General features: G+C 44.7%; 1 protein-coding gene across 13 annotated transcripts in view; it reads right to left on the bottom strand.

Annotated features, from left to right (window-relative positions):
- The window catches only part of RALYL (RALY RNA binding protein like), a 1,174,022-nt gene that overhangs the window by 931,842 nt on the left and 220,556 nt on the right, over positions 1-21,624 (bottom strand). For 4 of the 13 annotated variants that reach the window (XM_063924019.1, XM_063924011.1, XM_063924022.1 and 1 more), the window contains exon 1: positions 9,079-9,169. The exons of 5 other annotated variants lie outside the window; for them this stretch is intronic. The gene's annotated coding sequence lies outside the window, so the exon portion shown is untranslated. Of the gene's footprint in view, positions 1-9,078; positions 9,170-9,258; positions 9,349-9,659; positions 9,899-9,929; positions 10,147-21,624 lie in introns of those variants that run through there. 4 more of the 13 variants (XM_063924010.1, XM_063924009.1, XM_063924015.1 and 1 more) reach the window with 4 other exon arrangements.

The raw sequence follows: 21,624 nt of genomic DNA, 5'->3' as shown, positions 1-21,624 counted from the left end.
TTTTATTTTTGTGTGGGTGCTGGAAGGTACTTCCTGAAATGAGGTATTTACACGTAGTGCAAGAGGCGCATTTATAGCAGCCCGGTTTTTTGCTGAAACCAAAAATGCCTGAAGATGGTATAAGGTTAGTGATATCCGCCTTAACAAGATGGTCGCGTAGGTTTTTTCCTCTCCTGAAGCTAGTCATTGGTGTTTTATTAGTAAAACATGGTAAACTAGGGTCAGTTTTCACTATTGGCCAGAGTGCCTTTGTTGCCCTTGTTATCATGGGGCTGGTGGTGGAAAAGGTAGTTGACCAGATGAATTTATCTTTAGTGTCCGCAGGAATTTGCTGGTTCAACAGGCCTTGTCTTGGAATTTGTAATACTTTTGCTTTTGTCTTTGCCAGTTCTATGGGGTCATAGCCTCTCTGGATGAATTTATTCATGGTGATGTCCAACGCAGCTGGCAGATCATCTGCGTTGCTGGTTATTCTGGCTATTCTGAGCATTTGAGAATGTGGAAGTCCCTGTTTAAGTGCCTTGGGGTGATGGCTGCTTGCTTCCAGAAGAGTGTTACGGTCTGTAGGTTTGTAGTAAACTGAAGTTTCCAAATGGCTCTGTTGATTGGTCACTATGACGTCTAGGAAATTGACTCTTGTGGTGCTGATTTTGAGGTTAAACTTGATGCTAGAGGGGAGATGATTAATGTTGGTCATCATTTCTAGAAATGCTTCTTCGCTGCTGTTCCAAAGCATGAAGCAGTCATCTATGTAGCGGGTATACCAACAGATATGTTTCTTATAGTCGGCGTTATTTAGAAAGAATTCTTGTTCCAGTTTAAACATGTAAATATTGGCATATGCCGGGGCTACTGCACTTCCCATGGCACAGCCTTGGGCTTGCAGATAATATCTGCCATCATACAGAAAGTAATTCCGTGTTAGCACCAAGCGTAGTAGCTGTAGAAAGAGGGGAATGTGAAATCCAAAAGGTTCTTGAATCCTGCTAACGAACTCCTGTGCAGCCTCCAGGCCCTCGCTGTGAGGGATGGAAGTATACAGAGAGTTAACGTCCATGGTGCATAGATATTGAAACTCCGTTGTATTGGAGAAAGTAGCTAAAGCTTTAAGAAAGGATGTTGTATCTTTAAGGTACGTATGTTCCTTGGTGATATGTGGCTGTAACAAAGAGTCGAGCAATTCGGCTATAGGATGGTATAAAGAGCCTCTTGCTGACACGATGGGGCGGCCCGGTGGTTCAACACAATTTTTGTGTACTTTGGGAACCGTGTATAGTACTGGTGTTATAGGAAACTTGACCAGTAAGGATGTTTTAATTTTGGTAGTTATCCAGCCATCTTGTTCTGCTTTTTCTAAGATGTCTGACAATTCTTGCTTATATTGATCCGTTGGGTCTCTGGTGAGAAGCTGATATGTGACAGTATCAGATAATTGCCTCTGTATTTCTTGTTTGTATTTATGTAAGTCCTGTATAACTACGCGACCATCTTGTTAAGGCGGATATCACTAACCTTATACCATCTTCAGGCATTTTTGGTTTCAGCAAAAAACCGGGCTGCTATAAATGCGCCTCTTGCACTACGTGTAAATACCTCATTTCAGGAAGTACCTTCCAGCACCCACACAAAAATAAAAAATATGAAATCCAACAGATCCTTACCTGCTCCTCACGGTTCGTTATTTATTACATCACATGCCCATGTAATAAATATTACATCGGCATGACCAGCCGCATGTTTAAAGAGAGGATGGCATTGCATCGCTCTGCGATAACCAAATCTCTCCAAGGAGAACAAAATGATCAGCCAGTGGCACGGCATTTTAAAACATGCCAACACAGTCTGGGCCAACTACGTTACCAAATAATTGACCAGCTTCCACCAATGATCAGAGGAGGAGATAAATCCACAGCCTTACAGAAATTAGAATCACGCTGGATTTTTAAACTGGACACCATTCATCCCAATGGACTGAATGAGAAAATCAACTGGAACATTCTTTGACAGACTTCCTTGCTGCATAAAATATTTATATCGTCCATTTACATAGTTCATTCCTATGCATTCTGCTTATGTTCCTCCAGCAGCATCCATCATACACTAACTCAGCACTTCTTCAGCATGCCTTCCCTATTATTCTAACTTTTTTCTTGAACATTTCATCACCTTCATCACAGTCCCATACTGCTTTTGCTTAACATATCATATTTAAGTAATTCCCTTTTCTAATGCTTTTACATTTCACACACGGTGGTTTAACGTTTTCTTTCTGCAATCTGCAGCTCCGGTGACCGGGGACGCTAGCCGGGTTGCCATGGCAACAAGCTGCAGCCAATGACAGCCATTTCCGGGACGACGTCACCGGGACCACAGGCGCGCCTCCCCGACCTCCGGCAGCAGCAGAGCACACGCATACAAGATCTACAGGGATATAAGGTAAGACTTTAGCACACTTTCTTTTTCTTTCTTTTTCTTTTCAGCACGCTTTTTTGTTACAGAACACAGCAGCCATATGTTATCCTGACGAAGGGACAATGCAAAGTCCCGAAACGAGCCGTTGATAAAACGGATAGGCTGATTTTTTCTCATGTAACCAACATTCATTAAAGCACTTTTTTTCTCATGGAGTGACGTGCAGCTTGCTTGTTTAGCAACAGAGGACTTATATATATATATATATATACACAAATGGGGGGATACCCTATGGCGCTAGGTGAATAACGAGCTGCACCTCAAGAAGAACCTCTTGTTAGATGAGGTTCAAAGAAACAAATACTATACAGATCTGAGGGCGCTATCAGAAAGTACTGTTCGTCATTTTAACACTTAATTCAAAACAATTTTCTTAAAACAATTTTGGTATTTATTGTCAGCACAGTATGTGACACAGTATGTGACATCAACATGCACAAAAATAAGAATTTACTTACCGATAATTCTATTTCTCGTAGTCCGTAGTGGATGCTGGGGACTCCGTCAGGACCATGGGGAATAGCGGGCTCCGCAGGAGACAGGGCACATCTAAAAAAGCTTTTAGGTCACATGGTGTGCACTGGCTCCTCCCCCTATGACCCTCCTCCAAGCCTCAGTTAGGTACTGTGCCCGGACGAGCGTTCACAATAAGGAAGGATCTTGAATCCCGGGTAAGACTCATACCAGCCACACCAATCACACCGTACCACTTGTGATCTGAACCCAGTTAACAGTATGATAACAAAACGAAGTAGCCTCTGAAAAGATGGCTCACAACAAGAATAACCCGATTTTTGTAACAATAACTATGTACAAGCATTGCAGACAAACTGCACTTGGGATGGGCGCCCAGCATCCACTACGGACTACGAGAAATAGAATTATCGGTAAGTAAATTCTTATTTTCTCTAACGTCCTAGTGGATGCTGGGGACTCCGTCAGGACCATGGGGATTATACCAAAGCTCCCAAACGGGCGGGAGAGTGCGGATGACTCTGCAGCACCGAATGAGAGAACTCCAGGTCCTCCTTAGCCAGAGTATCAAATTTGTAAAATTTTACAAACGTGTTCTCCCCTGACCACGTAGCTGCTCGGCAAAGTTGTAATGCCGAGACCCCTTGGGCAGCCGCCCAAGATGCGCCCACTTTCCTAGTGGAGTGGGCCTTTACAGATTTAGGCTGTGGCACGCCTGCCACAGAATGTGCAAGTTGGATTGTGCTACAGATCCAACGTGCAATCGTCTGTTTAGACGCAGGAGCACCCATCTTGTTGGGTGCCATACAATATAAACAGCAAGTCAGACTTTCCGACTCTTGCCGTCCTAAACTATATATATATATATATATATATATATATATATATATATATATATATATATATATATATATATATATATATATATATATATATATATATATATATATATATATATATATATATATATATATATTTATATATATTTTTAGGGTCCTGACAACGTCTAGTAACCTGGAGTCCTCCAAGTCCCTAGAAGCCGCAGGCACCATAATAGGTTGTTTCAGGTGAAAAACCTGACACCCCCTTAGGAAGACAACTGGAGACGAGTCCCAGTTCTGCCCTGTCCGAATGGAAAATTAAATATGGGCTTTTGCAAGACAAAGCCGCCCATTCTGACAAACGCCTGGCCGAGGCCAGGACCAACAGCATGGTCACTGTCCATGTGAGATATTGGTCAACAGCATGTTCACTTTCCATGTGATATATTTCAAATCCACAGATTTGAGCGGTTCAAACCAATATGATTTTAAGGAATCCCAACACTATGTTGAGATCCCACGGTGCCACTAGAGGCACAAAAAGGGGTGTATATGCAATACTCCCTTGACAATCTGGACTTCAGGAACTGAAGTCAATTCTTTTCGGAAGAAATTCTACAGGGCCGAAACTTAAAACCTTAAAGAACCCCAATTTTAGGCTCAAAACACTCCTGTTTTCAGGAAGTGTAGAAATCGACCTAGTTGAATTTTCTTCGTGGGGCCTTCCTGGCCTCACCCACGCAACATATTTTCACCACATGTGGTGATGACGTTGTGCGATCACCTCCTTCCTGGCTTTGACCAGGGTAGGTATGACCTCTTATGGAATGCCTTTTTCCTTCAGGATCCGGCATTCAACCGCCATGCCGTCAAACGCAGCCGCGGTAAGTCTTGGAATAGACATGGTACCTGCTGAAGCAAGTCCCTTCTTAGCTCCCCAGGCCCTTAGTCCTCTGTGAGCATCTCTTGAAGTTCCGGGTACCAAGTCCCTCTTGGCCAATCCGGAGTCACGAGTATAGTTCATACTCCTCTATGTCTTATAATTCTCAATACCTTGGTTATGAGAAGCAGAGGAGGGAACACATACACCGACTGTTACACCCACGGTGTTACCAGGACATCCACAGCTATCGCCTGAAGGTCTCATGACCTGGCGCAATACCTGTCCCGTTTTTTGTTCGGGCGGGACGCCATCATTTCCACCTTTGGTCTTTGCCAATGGCTCACAATCATGCGGAAAAACTTCCCTATGAAGTTCCCACTCTCCCAGGTGGAGGTCATGCCTGCTGAGGAAGTCTGCTTCCCAGTCGTCCACTCCCGGAGAGAACACTGCTGACAGTGCTATCACATGATTTTCCGCCTAGCGAAAAATCCTTGCAGTGTTTTCACTGCCCTCCAGCTTCTTGTGTCGCCCTTTCTGTTTACGTGGGCGACTGCCGTGATGTTATCCCACTGGATCAATACCGGCTGACCTTGAAGCAGAGGTCTTGCTAAGTTTAGAGCCTTATAATTTCGCTCTTAGCTCCATCTATGTGGAGAGAATTCTCCAGACTTGATCACACTTTCCTGGAAATTTTTTCCCTGTGTGACTGCTCCCCAGCCTCTCAGGCTGGCCTCCGTGGTTACCAGCATCCAATCCTGAATGCTGAATCTGTGGCCCTCTAGAAGATGAGCACTCTGTAATCACCACAGGAGAGACACCCTTGTCCTTGGATATAGGGTTATCCGCTGATGCATCTGAAGATGCGATCCGGACCATTTGTCCAGCAGATCCCACTGAAGAGTTCTTGCGTGAAATCTGCCGAATGGAATTGCTTCGTAATAAGCCACCATTTTTACCAGGACTCTTGTGCAATGATGCACTGACACTTTTCCTGGTTTTAGGAGGATCCCGATTAGCTCGGATAACTCCCTGGCTTTCTCCTCGGGGAGAAACACCTTTTTCTGGACTGTGTCCAGAATCATCCCTAGGAACAGTAGACGTGTCCTCGGAAAAGCTACGATTTTGGAATATTTAGAATCCACTCGTGCTGTCGTAGAACTATTAAAGATAGTGCTACTCCGACCTCCAACTGTTCTCTAGACCTTGCCCTTATCAGGAAAGCGTCCAAGTTTCTTTTAAGAAGAATCATCATTTCGGCCATTACCTTGGTAAAGACCCGGGGCGCCGTGGACAATCCAAACGGCAGCGTCTGAACTGATAGTGACAGTTCTGTACCACGAACCTGAAGTACCCTTGGTGAGAAGGGCAAATTTGGACATGTAGGTAAATGTCCCTGATATCCAGTGACACCATCTCGTCCCCTTCTTCCTGGTTCGCTATCACTGCTCTGAGTGACTCCATCTTGATTTGAACGCTTGTATGTAAGTGTTCAAATATTCCAGATCTCACCGAGCCGTTTGGCTTCAGTACCACAATATAGTGTGGAATAATACCCCCTCCCTTGTTGTAGGAGGGGTACTTTGATTATCACCTGCTGGGAATACAGCCTGTGAATTGTTTCCAATACTGCCTCCCTGTCGGAGGTAGACGTTGGTAAACAGACTTCCGGAACTTGTGAGGAGGAGACGTCTCGAATTTCCAATGTACACCTGGGATACTACATGTAGGATCCAGGAGTCCCCTTGCGAGTGAGCCCACTGCGTGCTGAAACTCTTGAGATGACCCCCTACCGCACCTGAGTCCACTTGTACTGCCCCAGCGTCATGCTGCGGACTTGGCAGAAGCTGTGAAGGGCTTCTGTTCCTGGGAATGGGCTGCTTGCTGCAGTCTTCTTCCCTTTCCTCTACCCCTGGGCAGATATGACTGGCCTTTGCCCGCCTGCCCGTATGGGGACGAAAGGACTGAGACTGAAAAGACTGTGTCCTTTTCTGCTGAGATGTGACTCGGGGAACAAAAGGTGGATTTTTCAGCTGTCGCCATGGCCACCAGGTCCGATGGACCGCCCCTTTATACGGCAATACTTCCATGTGCCGTCTGGAATCTGCCTCACCTGACCACTGTCGTGTCTTCGTCTGGCAGATATGGACATCACATTTACTCTTGATGCCAGAATGCAAATATCCCTCTGCGCATCACGCATATATAGAAATGCATCCTTAAAATGCTCTATAGACAATAAAATCTTGTCCCTGTCAAGGGTATCAAAATTTTCAGTCAGGAAATCCGACCAAGCCCCCTCAGCGCTGCACATCCAGTCTGAGGCGATTGCTGGTCGTAGTATAACACCAGTATGTGTGTATATACTTCTTAGGCTATTTTTCAGCTTCCTATCAGCTGGCTCCTTGAGGGCGGCCGTATCTGGAGACGGTAACGCCACTTGTTTTTATAAGCGTGTGAGCGCCTTATCCACCCTAAGGTGTGTTTCCCAACTCGCCCTTACTTCTGGCGGGAAAGGGTATACCGCCCATAACTTTCTATCGGAGGAACCCCACGTATCATCACACACTTCATTTAATTTATCTGATTCAGGCAAAACTACAAGTAGTTTATTCACACCCTACAAAATACCCTTATTTGTGGTACTTGTAGTATCAGAAATATGTAACACCTCCTTCATGCCCATAACATGTAACGTGTGGCCCTAAAGGAAAATACGTTTGTTTCTTCACCGTCGACACTGGAGTCAGTGTCCCTGAGGTAAATGGGCGTTTTTACAAGCCCCTGGCGGTGTCTGAGACGCCTGGACAGGTACTAATTTGTTTGCCGGTCGTCTCATGTCGTCAACCGGCTCGCAGCGTGTTGACATGATCACGTACTTCCACAAGTAAGCCATCCATTCCGGTGTCGACTCCCTAGAGAGTGACATCACCATTACAGGCAATTTGCTCCGCCTCCTCACCAACATTTTCCTCATACATGTCGACACACACGTACCGACATACAGCACACACACAGGGAATGCTCTGATAGAGGACAGGACCCACTAGCCCTTTGGGGAGACAGAGGGAGAGTTTGCCAGCACACACCAAAATGCTATAATTATACAGGGACAACCTTTATAAAAGTGTTCCTCCCTTATAGCATTTAATATATATTTATATCGCCAAATCAGTGCCCCCCCTCTCTGTTTTAACCCTGTTTCTGTAGTGCAGTGCAGGGGAGAGCATGGGAGCCTTCCCCTCAGCCTTTCTGTGAGGGAAAATGGCGCTGTGTGCTGAGAAGAATAAGCTCCGCCCCTTTTTCGGCGGGTTTTTTCTCCCGGTTTTTAAGAACTGGCCTGGGTTAAAATACATACATATAGCCTTAATGGCTATATGTGATGTATTTATTTTGCCAATAAGGTACTTATATTGCTGCCCAGGGCGCCCCCAGCAGCGCCCTGCACCCTCCGTGACTAGGTCAGTGAGCCGTGTGACAACAATGGCGCACAGCTGCAGTGCTGTGCGCTACCTTCATGAAGACTGTGAAGTCTTCTGCCGCCTGTTTCCGGACCTCCGTTCTGCCGTCTTCTTCAGCGTCTGTAAGGGGGATCGGCGGCGCGGCTCCGGGACGAACCCCAGGCTGACCTGTGTTCCGACTCCCTCTGGAGCTCAGTGTCCAGTAGCCTAAGATCCCAATCCATCCTGCACGCAGGTGAGTTGGAGATCTCTCCCCTAAGTCCCTCGTTGCAGTGATCCTGTTGCCAGCAGGAATCACTGAATGAAACCTAAAAAAAAAACTTTTCTAAACAGCTCTTTAAGAGAGCCACCTAGATTGCACCCTTCTCGGACGGGCACAAAAACCTAACTGAGGCTTGGAGGAGGGTCATAGGGGGAGGAGCCAGTGCACACCATGTGACCTAAAAGCTTTTTTAGATGTGCCCTGTCTCCTGCGGAGCCCGCTATTCCCCATGGTCCTGACGGAGTCCCCAGCATCCACTAGGACGTTAGAGAAATAGAAATACAATTACAAATCAGTGATCCATTGAATGACAGTTCTTTAACAATATGTGGCATAGATGGAATTGATGCTTGAATATGCCTTTCTTTACCAGCATGTAGCATGGATGAATATAAAATCAGAAAAGGACAAACGACCCAACGCGTTTCGTCCCATTATGGGACTTCTTAAGGGGTACAGATTCTAAACGATAAAATATAACAACTAAATAATAGAACAGTACTTGCGGCCAGTACAACAAGAGATTATACAATGGCTATACATACCAAGTGCCACAACAATAAAAAGGATCCTGGAGAAACATATGGACCACTTTATATATGGTTAAGAATGTAAAACATATTGGATAGAGCAATAAATTAAAAATCTAGAGTAGATCCTCTAAAGCACAAAAGAAGAACAGGAGGAGGATAGGATGATAATACATACCAAATAAATGGAAAAAGTGGTTTACTAATAAGATTCCCGATTTAAACGGAATCCAATGGATAGTAGTTCAAAACATGGTCTGTCTGATGACCTAAATCAAAGATCCAAAAATATACACAGTCAATTAACACCACAAAAGTGCTCTTATAATTAAGGTAGTAATACCGAGGGAATACATACCGATCTTTTGTTAAAAAATTATTTAGACCCAGACTCAGTAGATGAATGGTAACCAACTTCATATACTAACTGCGTTCGCAGTTAAATGACCTAAAAATTAGTTAATTAACAATTTTTAGTATAATTGTTATTTATGGCCAGTAGACAACAAACGGGGCTGGTAAATTAATTTCTTAATATATAATCTTGTAATTAATGGTTACATAAGACGTCTTACACTAAAAATTATTATAATCCATAGACCTCAATATAATATCCGATATAACAATTATTACCCCAATAACCAAATAATAAAAAAAAATTCCTAAAATATATACATGCATACAAGTATGGATATAAAACAAACTAGAGACTATTCCAGTGTTAATATATGGGGGCAGAAGAGCATCAGTGATACTTACAATCAGAAGTGATGTGATCCTCTCAGAGTCCAAAGTAAAACTGAGAGAGGTGCCCAGTATGGGCTATATACACCAATAGAACCTATGACCTCACTTCCTTAATTAATTTAATGAAGACTCAATCACAGGAATAAATAAATCTTTTATATCCAACCTAAAGTGAATATCCATAAATCGAGCCAACCAGAAATAATGCTGACTTCTTATAAACCCGTAAAGTGTGATGTAATGTCTGTAGACAATTTATAAAACTTTAAAAACTTAAATTACCATCGGTGGAACGCATATGGATTCCATCGACCGGAAACAGCTGTCTGCATCATCCAGTGTGTACGTGGGACGGACAGAAAGTACGTGGAACGCATACTATGCGCTCCACCTTCATCGGTGGAATCACAATCAGCGCCGGAGGTGCGCGTGCATAGAGCGCTCTTAGCGGCGCATCCCGGCTTCTAACTATGAAATCCACCTGGTGCCGGCAGTGTGCATGCGCAATACATGGATAACGTCATTACCCAGGACTCTGGTACTGCGTTCCAATTACCAGGAAGTGTACAGTACTTATAACATTAGAGACACAGCGTTCCAAAGAACGGAGGCAACTTTACTAATGTAATAAATGCTAAAGGCAGCATAAATTTGAATCTATTATATTAAAGTGAAATATGTGTACAATTTATGAATTTGATGTGTTCTTTATATCTATTATATTAAAGTGAAATATGTGTATAATTTATGAATTTGATGTGTTCTTTAGTGGATGCCTTTAATGGAATCCTTAATGGGTTGAGTAGTTATGAATATGTGTGGTCCTCATATCAAGGGACAATAGACATGTGAGACTTGAACTGAGTATTGTGAAACAAAGAACAATTAATAAGTGATATCTAACCTTATAAGGCACTAAATGTATACCTAAAGGATATAATAATAATACTAATAATAATAATAATAATAATAATAAATTAATAAGAGAAAATAGTGATGATAACCCTATATTACCAACATGACACAAATATAATAGATACAGTATACATATACACACATATATATATATATATATATATATATACATACATTTACATATGTGTACACAAATTCACAAAAAAACATATCATCCTCCCCTTAGGATATTAGATACTAGGTTATAAACTTATAAAAATGCAAGTATCACTGATGGCTTTACAATGGTTTATGCTCCCATATTTACAAAAGACATCTGGGTTACAGGACTTCCTTATACCCTATGGTATGGACAGTAGTTTTTACAATAATATTCAGAAATGACTTCATATTCACAAACATAGCATCTAAATTACAAGAAAAACCCAGTGCTATATGCACAGATATTATCATAATTATATTCGTATAGGTGACTTCTACATTACACGAATATAATAATCAGAAAAAGAATCCAGAGATTACTTAGAATATCAGTCCAACAAATTCAAACGGTAAATTAGTGTCTTCAAGTTAAATAAAAGAGACAACATCTATACCTTCATTCACTAGTCCCCTTTGGTCTGAATGAAGGTATAGATGTTGTCACATGTCATCCGATAGCGTAACGGATATCGAGTACCCTTAATAGGGTGACAACAGCTCTTTCCTGTCAACATAAAACAGCAGTTGACGCAGCTGTGGCACTTGAAGGCACCTTTTTGAAGTTGCAACCAGCTGATTCCCCTGCCCACACGTGGCAGCGGGTTTCCCTGCCCACACGTGGGCTGATATCAGAAAAGGTCACTTCCTCTTTGGAATTGTGGCTGCGTCAATAGCAAAAGAGTGGCGGCTTGTCACAATAATGTTTCATCACTTGGTCCGACTGGAGTATATGTCAGTGTTTGAGAATTGACTGGCGAACATTGCCAGATGTGATGGAGTATGTATTGACAAAGACCAAGCGTTCAGACGCCGATTTTACCTGAGGTCTCAATAATTACTCTCGAGGGAGCTGCTGGCATCTTTCAATAGCTTGTCTTACGTCTTCCCTATCGTAACCCCTACTGATGAAGTTGTCACCCATCAATTTCAGGGCGCCAGGTAACTTAGCCCGATCTGAGGTCATTCTTGCCACACGAATAAGTTGAGAGTAGGGTTTTACACAAGGCACTTTTGCACTTTAGCTGGTTGTTCCCCTGAAGAAGGATTGACACCGAAAACGGCTGTTTGGGATGGCACCAGATGATGAGTATACGCTGAGCCTTACATTTATTCACGTTGCTTTTGAAAATTGAGCAGTGTGCAGGTTCTGTCTATGCTACTAACCTTGGTGTTATGGGATGGGTGTGAGTCTCTCTCTCTCTGTCTCTCTCTCTCTCTCTCTCTATAAATATATATATATATATATATATATACTGTATGTTTATTATGGTGACTCTCTAAGGAAATGACAAATTGCTCTGCTAGAGGTGCCCATACACTAATGCGATTTTGCCACATTTCATCCGATTACGAAGTTTCAGGCAGATAAATTTGACAAAAACTGGTAAATTGCATGTATTTTACCTCTGATCTGATGTACGGTCCCATGAGCATCGGATCGGAACCCCTAGATCGGAAATACTGCACTATAGACATATTGTACCGGCAGCTTTGGCAGGGGTCGCATACGATACATCTTATGCAAAAGGACTGCATACGATGTATCATATAGGATCCTGCCACTGGGAAGCTGCTGGGTGGTTCAAGGGTGATCGTATGTGACTTCTTTCCTCCGAGAAGACGCACAATACCCCTTTCAGATCTCCAATGCCGGATCCCCCCCGGGAATTGGAAATGGGTCCTTCCCCGGTGGGATCACGCATTGGAGCCTCTGCGCTGGCTTTCCGACCCGGCAATATGCCGGGTCGGTTGCCATAACGGCGGGGGCGGAGCCGGCAGCGGGGGCGGGGTGGAGGCGGCGCTGGGAGATGAGCTCATCTCTGCGCCGCCTCTCCTTATGTAGTAAACGGGTCCCGAGTCGCATCGACCCGGGAATCCATTTACGCTGCCACTGACCCATAATTCAACCCAGGACTAACCCTTTTTTATAACCCGGGTTGAATTACCAGGTCTGGCGACCCGGAAATTCTCATTGGGCCATTTCACATCACACATTGACCCGTGTCGACCCGGCAATATTCCGGGTCGATACTGGGTTATTTTTGCGATGTGAAAGGGGTATAAGTATATAGCCAGCTTAAGACTACTGTATATGCTTGTTAGACAGTATTTACCAATATAAATCTAGAAAACAATAGCTCACACCAGAAAATAACAAATATCCATACAGATACTGTATATTTTAAGCTGTAAAAGCGTACAGCAGACCTGCCTGTGGATAACAAATCAAAATGGATATCCAAAATTTGTGACCCCAGCAATAAAGGGAATATAATAAATGATTTCCTCATAACATCATATTTCAGTATGTATTTAAGCTTAAGATAAACAGTCTGAAGTGTCATTTGTGTTACCTTTGTTCTGTTAACACTTATATTTTATACCAATCCCTGCACATGACCCTGTCTATACATTGGCATTCTTTATGGTTTCATTGTTGTACAATCATGTTGCAGATAACACATCAGGATCTTTAAGTGTAGAATAAGAAGTGTAATATTCCTTTGCCTATCTTGGCAGTTACAGACTTGACAGACAGCATAAATATCTTGTATTACTAGAAACAATTATCTGAAAGTCGGTCTTGAATCCATACTATATACAGTATGCAGAATAGACACATTCATTGTATTGTCTGGTAAATTAGTGTCAAAAGGGCAGGGCAGTGAGACATTCAATGCAGGAATTAAAACTAGAAATACAATAAACTTCCAGACATAATAGAGATACAATATACTGTACTCAGGAGACATGCAATTTCTGTTGACTTTCTTGGTCTTGTAATTTAAACCACAATTATAAACAATTTCTTTTCCAGGGCCTGTTCTACAATGCTTGTCAAAGACTGACAGGTCCTTGAATTATTGTAATCAATAGATGTCGTAAACAGAGCTTTCTGCAGAAAATCTAGCACTTAAAAGTACATTCTACTGCTATAGTCTCTGCAAAGTAATATATTTTTAAGGTCACCTTACTTAACCAGAGAGGGGGCAGATATCAACGCTAATGGCATGATGACTGTAGTTTAGATTATCTGTACTAGAAAAGCTGACAATGGGCAACTGGCATATGTATAATGGGTGCAAGTTGTACAGTTGAGGGGGGACCACATGCCACACACTCATCATCATCACCCATATAATTATCCTCACTGCTTCGTCGGCCCGGTGCTGGCTGCAGAAATCACCAGGAAAATGGCCACCGTGGTCAATTTCCCAGTGATTTGCGCACACGCAATAGAGATATTCCTAGGAACAAGGGATAGTAATTAAGAGTTGATTGCAGCAGCAAATTTGTTAGCAGTTGGGCAAAACTATGTGCACTGCAGGGGGGGGGGCAGATATAACATGTGCAGAGAGAGTTAGATTTGGGCGGGTTATTTTTTGTCTGTGCAGGGGAAAATACTGGCTGCTTAATTTTTACACTGTAATGTAGATTTCAGTTTGAACTCACCCCACCCAAAGCTAACTCTCTCTGTACATGTTATATCTGCCCCACCATCCCCTGTAGGGCACATGGTTTTGCCCAACTGCTAACAAATTTGCTGCTGCGATCAACTCTGAATTACCCCCTAGGTACGACTGACATTTTAATGGAGACCTGCACAAGCACAGTAGATTCTGTCACAATGCCAGAGTTTACTGCACTGCCGGAGAGGAGGGGGACCAAATGGAAAGCAGGGCAGTAGAGAGCCTGACTAGGTCCAGTTACTATTCAGGGGGCGGGGCCTAATTACATGAGGCATGGCCGTGGACCCTTACAAAAAATACTGAAAAAATTGTATTTTAAGTGCCTCCCTGGCCACACTGCAGCCCTCCTGGGCTGAGGAGAAGATCTGCAGTTGCTGCTGCCAGGTAAGGAAGGGGGGGGGGGCAACACCTGGGTCCCCACTGGGCCTGGGTAATTAGTACCTGCCCTCCTCTTGGCACCACTGCTGGCAAGAGATCATCTTTCTCAAGCGTGTTTATATATTGCCAATGGAAAATCATTGTACCCTGGCAAAATCCTTACCTTTTGTCACCTTACACACAGGAAAATAAAGTCAATTGGATTAAACTTTTTCCAGCTATATTTACACGTCACCTTAAAACATTTAAATAATTTAAACAAAAAAGGCAACAGTAATTAAAAATAAAAAAAACCTACAATAACAGGGTTGGAAAAGTGATCAGTCTCCCGCTGTAATACTTTGTAGAGCCTATTGCTGCAATTACAGCCGTCACACTATATGGATACTGTATGTCTCTTGACAGTTTGGAGCACCTGCATTGGGGAATATTTGGCGATTCTTCTTGCAAATTGTTCAAGGGGCTGATTCAGAAGTGGACGCTAGAGTGTTATTTTAAGCAGTTGAGTGATTTATTTATACCCCTTTTCCACTAGCTTTTTTAAACACGGTTAAATGCGTGGGGGCGCGCATTTGCCCATGTTTTTTCCTAGTGGGAAAGGGTTCACCGGCAAATTCCCGGATCAAGTGATCCGGGAATCCTACCCGGGTAGCTAGCCGGGTTGAACGCGTGTTCAACCTGGCTAGCTGTCCAGTGTGAACGGGAGCCGTGTCGAGGCGACACGGCTCCCGTTCACAGTGCATAGGGAGGGCGGTGCTGGGAGATCATGTGATCTCCCAGCGTCGCCCCTGCCGCGTCACTAGCGCGTTACCAACCCGGCAATTGCCGGGTTGGTGAGTGCTGTCTGCAGGGGGCTGTAGCACGGGTCGCAGCCGTGTCAGGCGACACGGCTGCGACCCGTGCTACACTAGTGGAAAAGGGGTATTAGATCTGTGCCTGCACAGGAGCTGCACTGCACATGTGCAGATGAGATGTAGCTTTATGCAGTGCAGCTGCAGATGTCAAGTGAGTGACAGTCTGCAGTTGATTGCGGGCATGGAGGTGGACCATTCCAGAAAACAGGGCCCTGAAGCCAGTGGATGCATCAAATGAACTGGCCCCAGCTGCATGGTAAGACAGACAACCTGAGTAACCTGAGTGCTACTCAGATGTCTGATGACGGCCTGATGTTCACACACTTGGATCCGATGCTGTGTGGACGTCTTTTAACTTTAGACGCATCTGTGACTTTACGTATTTTGACACAGCCATTTCATGCAAAAATTAAGCGGCTCTGCTATAGCATCCACCCCTGAATCAGTCCCCAAGTTCAGTCAAATTCCTAGGTGAGTGATGATGGACTGCTTTTCTTCACAAGTGTTTTATATTGCAAGGCGCAGAGACTGAGTGTGTAACTTTTTCATAAGAGTCTTCTTTCTTGCCACCCTGTCTTACAGGTCAGCATTGTGCAAAGCCTGTGAGATAAGGGGGGTACTCACGGAGCGATAATCTAAGCAATCTGACTAGATTGCTTAGATTTTAAGCAGTGATCAATCTGTGTGTACCCCTCACAGTGATAGAGATGCGCAGCCCCGCGCATCGCTATCGTTCGTGCTAGATTGGCCTGCCATGCACCCGCTGGGTGAAATGAGCGTCTCCCCCCCGCACGCTCAGCACACATCGCGCTGTGCTGAGCGGTGGGAGAGATGTGTGCTGAGCGGTTCGCTCAGCACACATCTCTCCCACATCTGCCCGTGAATACGGGCCTATACACAGATTAACCAATCTCAGCCACAAAGACTTGAAAGTCCTTTAAAGTTGCCATTGGTCTCTTGGTAGTTTCCCTGATCAATATTCGCCGGGCTCTGTTATCCAGTTTGGAGGAACAGCCTGATCTAGGCAAAGTCTTGTTAATTGGGCAGACTAGATGGCCCAAGTGGTTCTTCTCTACCATAAAATTCTATATTTCTATGTAACAGTGCCATACGCTTTCCACATCCTAGTAGAGGCAGAGTATAAGCCTTAACAATCTTTTTGTATCCTCCTAATTTGTGTCCTTCCACAACTTTATCCCAAAGCACTTTTTTTTCAACAGAAATGTGCACCCTCATGGTTTTGTTTTTGTTTTTCGATTTTGGTAAAACCACCCTCCGAGTGATTGGGTTCGGATTTGGTTTTGGATTTTTTGAATTTTGAAAGAAAAAAATAACTAAAATCATGTACTTTGGAACTTTTTTTGTTCCTATTGTAGAATTAACATCAATAACATTCATTTCCAGTCATCTGAATAAATTCCGGAATGCAATCCAAAACACAAAATTTCTGACACTACAGGAAGATCCAAAACTGGGACTTGGTTTGATTCGGGAATCCCAAAAGATCTGAACTGGGACTTGGTTCGACTTGGAGCCCCTAATTCCGATGGGTTCGGATTTTTTCAAAACTGAACCACACATCAATATTTACCAACCATGGTGAATTATCTGAATTACCATACATTACTACTAGTAGTGGAATCCTCAATAAATATTTTTTTTTATTCTCAAGTAATCAAAATCAAATGATGTCATGCAGGGGCGCCTTAGTGTGCCAGGGCTTCGGGTAGCTTCCCGGTTGGCTGGCCCAATGTGGGCTAGCTCATACCGATGGCAGGGCTGGCTGGCAGTCGCACTTCTGGGAGACAGTCTGGCAGGGGATACAGGAACTCAGCATGGGGACAGGGCTTAACGGGACCCCGGGGGCGGAGCTACACCAGACTTTGCCTGCTGCTCACATGGGTGCTGCTGCTGCTGTTATAAGGGGGAGAGAAGAAGCTGCTACACATCCAGGGCCGACCCAGCCAGTGAGAATGCACCCTGCTGTTGTTTGTAAGAGAGAGTGGAGGGATTTGTGTGTGTGTGTGATACAGCACTGGCTGCGGGGTGAGAGAGTGCGTCAGTGTGATACAGCGCAGGCTGTGGTGGTAGATAGTGTGTGCTTGTGATTCAGTGCAGGCCACGGGGGAGGGAGAGTGTGAGTGTAATAGAGCTCAAACAGCAGGGGGCAGGGAGTGTGTGAGTGTGATACAGAGCAGGCTGCAGGGCAGGGAGTGTGTGATTGTGATACAGAGCAGGCTGCAGGGGCAGGGAGTGTGTGTGTGTGATACAGAGCAGGCGGCAGGGGCAGGGAGTGTGTGAGTGTGATACAGAGCAGGCGGCAGGGGCAGGGAGTGTGTGAGTGTGATACAGAGCAGGCTGCACGGCAGGGAGTGTGTGAGTGTGATACAGAGCAGGCGGCAGGGGCAGGGAGTGTGTGAGTGTGATACAGAGCAGGCGGCAGGGGCAGGAAGTGTGTGAGTGTGATACAGAGCAGGCGGCAGGGGCAGGGAGTGTGTGAGTGTGATACAGAGCAGGCTGCAGGGGCAGGGAGTGTGTGAGTGTGATACAGCGCAAGCGGCAGGGAGTGTGTGATTGTGATACATAGCAGGCTGCAGGGGCAGGGAGTGTGTGAGTGTGATACAGAGCAGGCGGCAGGGGCAGGGAGTGTGTGAGTGTGATACAGAGCAGGCTGCAGGGGCAGGGAGTGTGTGAGTGTGATACAGCGCAAGCGGCAGGGAGTGTGTGATTGTGATACATAGCAGGCTGCAGGGGCAGGGAGTGTGTGAGTGTGATACAGAGCAGGCTGCAGGGGCAGGGAGTGTGTGTGATACAGAGCAGGCGGCAGGGGCAGGGAGTGTGTGTGATACAGAGCAGGCTGCAGGGGCAGGGAGTGTGTGTGATACAGAGCAGGCGGCAGGGGCAGGGAGTGTGTGTGATACAGAGCAGGCGGCAGGGGCAGGGAGTGTGTGTGATACAGAGCAGGCGGCAGGGGCAGGGAGTGTGTGAGTGTGATACAGAGCAGGCGGCAGGGGCAGGGAGTGTGTGAGTGGGATAGAGCTTAGGCCACGGGGGAAGGGAGAGTGTGATAGAGCGCAGGCAGCGGGGGAAGGAAAGTGGGATAGAGCGCAATCTGTGTGGAAAGAGGCGTGTGAGTATGATACAGAGTAGGCCGTCACCGTGGGGTGAGTTACAGTCTTATAGAGTGCAGACAGCAGGGGCAGGGAGTGTGTGAGTTTGATAGAGCCCAGGCCGCAGGGGGAGGGAGAGTGTGATGGAGAGCAGGCTGTGGGATGAGGGGCACTGTAAGCTTGCGAGCAGGGCCTACCTACCTCTGTCTGTCTGTTATTGCCCAGTTTTGTGCTATCACTGTTGGTCTAATTGTAAAGCGCAAGGGAATACGCTGCGCTATATAAGACACTGTTAATAAATAAATAAGTGACTGGGATCTGTAATATTGCCGGAGAAACTTGTTATTATTATATATAAATGTAATAAAAGAGAGCAATAAATTCAGTATACTTTCCCTAGACATTTGCATAAAGACAAAGATATGACTGCAGCAAAAGACATAGCCACAACTGTATCTGTGTCTGACTCACAATCAGCCCTATAATGTTCACAAGGAATCCAACAGTGTTACTTTGGATTTGGGCTCTTTCTCTCCTCCAGCTGGCCCGGTCCACATTGTATCCTCATTCTAATGATACGGGCAGCCCGCGGCACAGCAGCACGGTAGTGCTTAAGTGAGTCAGTCTTATTATAATGTTTCTGGCTGTGAGCGTTGTACTGCCTGCACAGCTTGACTTGTGCAGATAAATAGGTCCAACTGAAGAAGAAGATCCTGTGATTCCTAAATGGTAAAGTTTTCTCATTATTAATATATATGGGGGGTGATTCAGACCTGATCACTGTTGTGTGTTTTTCGCACAGCAGGCGATCAGAAATAGACTGCGCATGCGTATGCACCGCAATGTGCACGCACGTCAAACAGCAACAAAGGGCATCACTGGTCAGCGACAGGCTGGTGTGAAAATTCCAATCGCAAAGCCATTCACATGCTGATTGACAGGAGGAGGCCGTTTGTGGGTGGTAACTGACTGTTTTCATGGAGTGCCAGGGAAAACGCAGGCATTCCCAAGCGTTGTTAGAGAGGCTGTGTGACGTCAGCTCCTGACCCGATCAGCTTTTTCTCATCGCATTGTAGGAGTAAGTCCTGGGTTGCGCACACACTGCACACAGTAGTAAAAACATTCACTGGTGAGTGAGATGCGGACGGATTTACAGATGTCCGCTGACTGAGGGATTTTTAGCTCAGCGTACACATGTGATCGCACGCTTGCATGGCGAATATACACTCCCCTTGGGCTGTGACTATCTGACTGCAGGACAACAATTTTAGCAGCCCAGCGATCAGGTCTGAATCACCCTCTCGGATCGGTAAGACTTCTACTACTCTACTCGGTGACACTAGGAAAATGTGTAATATACTTACATCAGTGAAAGTAGCAGAGGTCTTGCCTATCCTTATATACTACAAAATACTAGTTATATGAATCAAATCGAGACTATAGTTTCAACATCTCTTTCCTCATTATCTTTTCTTTAAAAGTTCTGAACTGAAGAGGCCGCTCTGCGGAGCTTCCTAAACCTTTCCAACTAATATAAAAATGATATGTTACACTCTTCTAGTGTGTTATTGCACAGACATTCTCTTTCATTTTCTTCTTGAGAGACAGAGCTCAGTTAAGGGTCAGGAATTCTGATAAAGAGTAAATGGAGTGAAAATTCGCTTATGCACACACTGTCAGAGGCCTCTGAGTCTCTTTAATCGTAATGAAATGAGCTATATGCCAGTTACCCTTTAATTTGCAGAGGTCTGAATGCTCCCTATGAAAAACGAAAAAGTCTTTTAATGAATGTTTTCAGCTTGGATTTTTAAGGTGCTGCTTGTAAGCATATCCATTTATTCCTATGATATTGACCTATTGTGGGTCTTGAGTTATCATTTTCGGAATATCTGGTCCATATGATAAACAAAAAATTTCCCCTGATTATTTCAGAGGGAGATCATATATCTAAAAATTATTTTAAACTGTATGTGAATTGTTTGTTTAATCATTAGTTTGTCCAGGACACATCAAATGTCTAAATTTTAAACAAAATTTAATAATAACATATTTTGTATTAATTTATACATACTTCCAGTTGTCTTTTGACGTGCGCCCACAAAGAGTTTTTTCTTTCTTTCCTAGTTTTTTTACATTAACACTTTAGCTGGAACCCAAAGCAGGTAATTTTGGGGCAGATGTATTAACCTGGAGAAGGCATAAGGAAGTGATAAACCAGTGATATGTGCAAGGTGATAAAGGCACCAGCCAATCAGCTCCAATATGTAAATTAACAGTTAGGATCTGATTGGCTGGTGCCTTTAAAGCCCAGTACTCACGGGCCGATCAAGGAGAGATGCGTGCTGAGCGAACCGCTCAGCACACATCTCTCCTGCCGCTCAGCACAGCGCGATCTGTGCTGAGCGTGCGGGGGGAGACGGGGGGGGGCGCTCACTTCACCCAGCGGGTGAAGTGAGCGACCCGCTAGATTGGCCTGCATGCAGGCCAATCTAGCAGCGGCGATAGCGATGTGCGGGGCCGCGCATCGCTATCGCCGAGGGGGCTACACACGGAGCGATCCTGCCGATATTCTAAGCAATCTAGTCAGATTGCTTAGAATATCGCTCCGTGAGTACCCCCCTTAACACCTTGCACATATCACTGGTTTATCACTTCCTTATGCCTTCTCCAGGTTAATACATCTGCCCCATTGTTTTCAGAACTCTATCCACTTCACTATGATTTCCTACAACTATGCATGGGCGCATCTATAATGGGTTCAGTTTGTACAGTACTCAAGGGTCCTTGGGTCCAGGGATGCCCACACCACACAACTTTCATCCATAGATAATACTTAGCTGTCTGTTGACACATTGCCAGAGACTATCAGCTCATGCACCAGCGAGAGAGGGGTGTAAGGAGGCTGTACATGGACCCTCTCCTCTCTTAATCCACCTCCGTAACTATGGATAATAAAATATATTTTTTGTCTTATTATCATTGTTACTATATATACACCTTGCAATGTTTTCTTGGAAAGAGTGACTGTGTTTCCTGGTCCCCCAGACAT

Source organism: Pseudophryne corroboree, chromosome 5 (genome assembly GCF_028390025.1).
Source record: "Pseudophryne corroboree isolate aPseCor3 chromosome 5, aPseCor3.hap2, whole genome shotgun sequence".
Taxonomy (NCBI): Eukaryota; Metazoa; Chordata; class Amphibia; order Anura; family Myobatrachidae; genus Pseudophryne; species Pseudophryne corroboree.
The sequence above is the reverse complement of the archived record's forward strand: the minus strand, read 5'-3'. Positions and strand labels throughout refer to the sequence as shown.